Raw genomic sequence first — 3,042 nt, 5'->3', positions numbered from 1 at the left:
TCTCATGGTCATCAAAAGAAATCCGTGAATGAGGTTGATCAAGTTTCCTTGACAAACTTTTTTCGAATCACATAAAACTGGAGAATTTTCGAATAATCACTAGGTTACCTCAACGGGGATGTGCATATCCCCAACAAGTAAATCATACTTCATCTTGACAGTAGGTATAGGGCATTCAAAGCTTCCAATAAGAATTGATGAAGATTTTTCAATAGCATTGATGCAATGAACTCGATATTGTTTCTTCAGAAAGTGCACCGTGTGCTCATTACCATTAACTTGGAAAGTGACATTGCCTTTGTTGCAATCAATAACAGCCCCTGCAGTGTTAAAAAGGTTCTTGCAAGGATGACCGCCATGGCATCATCCCCAGGATTATCCAAAATAACAAAGTCCGTTAAGATAGTAACGTTAGCAACCACAACAGGCATATCCTCACAAATGCCGATAGGAAATGCAATTTATTTGTCAGCCATTTGCAAAGACATTTCAGTGGGTGTCAACTTATCCAATTCAATTCTATGATATAAAGAGAGAGACATAACACTAACACCAGCTCCAAGATCGCATAAAGCAGCTCTAACATAATTTCCTTTAATGGAGCAAGGTATAGTGGGAACTCCGGGATCACTTAGTTTCTTAGGAGTTCGACCCTTGAAGGTGTAATTAGCAAGCATGGTGGAAATCTCAACCTCAGGTATCTTCCTTCTATTAGTCACAATATCTTTCATGTACTTAGCATAAGGAGACATTTTGAGCATATCTGTCAAACACATTTGCAAAAAGACAGGTCTAATCATTTTAACAAAGCGCTCAAAATCCTCATCATCCTTTTTCTTGGACGGTTTGGTAGGAAAGGGCATGGGTTTCTGTACCCATGGTTCTCTTTCTTTACCACGCATCCTAGCAATAAAGTCGTTCTTATCATATCTCCTGTTCTTAGGTTGTGGGTTATCTAGATCAACATCAGGTTCAATCTCCACATCCTTATCATTACTAGGTTGAGCATCAACATGAACACCACTATCAATATTATCACTAGGCTCATATTCATCACCAGATTGTGTTTTGGCATCAGAAACAGAGACATCATTTGGAGTCTCGGGTGTAACAACAACAGGTTTGCTAGCATGCAAGTTCCTATCATCTTTCTTTTTCTTCCTAATACCAGGATGACTAGGTGCATCAGTGCTAACTCCTTGAGAATCTTGTTCAATTCTCTTAGGATGGCCCTTAGGATACAAAGGTTCTGAGTCATTCTACCACCTCTAGTGACAACTCTAACAGAATTGTCATTCAACTCATTGAGCAAGTCATTTTGAGCCTTAAGTACTTATTCTACTTGAGTAGTGACCATAGAGGCATGTTTACTCAAAAGCTTAAGATCATTGACATTTCTATCCACACAAGCAGTTATATGATTAATCATGTGAGCATTTTGTTCCAACTGTGTGCTAACATAATCATTGAAACTTTGTTGTTTGGCAACGAAGTTATGAAATTCATCTAAGCATAAGCTATCAGGTTTATCATAAGGAATATCACTCTTATTGAATCTACGAAGAGAATTTACCTCTACTACCTGTGTCGGGTCATCAAGACCATGTATTTCCTCGCTAGGTGGTAGATTCTTAACATCTTCAGATTTAATACCATTCTCTTGCTTAGATTTCTTGGCTTCTTGCATATCTTAAGGACCGAGGAATAGAATACCTCTTTTCTTCGGAGATGATTCGGAAATAGTCCAAGCATTATCATTGCTCAAGATATTATTCGATAGAATTTCAGCTTGTTCCATAGTTCTTTCCTTGAAAACACAACCAACACAACTATCTAGGTGGTCCCTAGAAGCATCGGTTAGTACATTATAAAAGATATCAAGTATTTCATTTTTCTCAAGAGGGTGATCAGGCAAAGCATTCAGTGACTGGACAAGCTTCCCCAAGCTTGTGGGAGACTCTCTTCTTCAACTTGCAAAAATTTATATATATCCTCCAAGGCAGCTTGTTTCTCATGGGCAGGAAAATATTTCTCAGAGAAGTCGTATATCATATCCTGGGGACTATGCACACAACCAGGAACAAGAGAAGTAAACCAAGTCTTAGCATCACCTTTTAGGGAGAAAGGAAATATCTTAAGGATATAGTAATGGCTAATTTTTTCCTCATTCGTGAATAGGGTGGCTATATCATTCAGCTTACTAAGATGTGCTACAACCATTTCAGACTCATAACCATGAAAAGGATCAGATTCAACCAAAGTGATCAACTCAGGATCAACAGAGAATTCATAATCCTTATCGGTAACAAAGATGGGTGAAATAGCAAACTTAGGATCGTATTTCATTCTGGCATTCAGAGTTTTTTCTTTCCACTTGCGCAATAAATTCTCAAGATCATAGCTATCCTTACAAGCAAGAAAGTCTTCAGCTACCTCTCCCTCCATAACATAACCCTCAAGTATAATAGGCAATTCATATCTAGGAGAGCTAGTTCTAACAGGTGAAACAACATGTTCTACTTCAATAATTTCATCAGTTTCAGAAGTATCATCACATTCAGCAGCAACTCTAGCAATTTGTGCATCAAGAAATGCACCTAGTGGCATATCATTATCAAGAAAAGCATCATCATAAGCATCATGGATAGCAGAAGTAGCATCATCAAGCACATGCGACACATCAGAATTTCTAGTAGGTGCTGGTGTCGCAAATTTACTCATAACTGAAGGTGAATCAAGTGCATAGCTAGATGGCAGTTCCTTACCTGTCCTCGTAGTTGAGGGCAAGACTTTAGTTTTTGGATCTCTCGGATTCCTCATAGTGATCAACAGACGTAAATCCCAAGTGACACACAGAGTAGAGCTATGCTTCCCGGGCAACGGCTCTAGAAAATAGTCTTGATAACCCACAAGTATAGGGGGTCGCAAGAGTTTTCGAGGGTAGAGTATTCAACCCAAATTTGTTGATTCGACACAAGGGGAAGCCAAAGAATATTCTCGATTATTAGCAGTTGAGTTGTCAATTCAACCACACCTGAAAGA

The sequence above is a fragment of the Hordeum vulgare genome, chromosome 3H (assembly GCF_904849725.1).
Source record: "Hordeum vulgare subsp. vulgare chromosome 3H, MorexV3_pseudomolecules_assembly, whole genome shotgun sequence".
In the NCBI taxonomy this organism is placed as follows: domain Eukaryota; kingdom Viridiplantae; phylum Streptophyta; class Magnoliopsida; order Poales; family Poaceae; genus Hordeum; species Hordeum vulgare.
The sequence above is the reverse complement of the archived record's forward strand: the minus strand, read 5'-3'. Positions refer to the sequence as shown.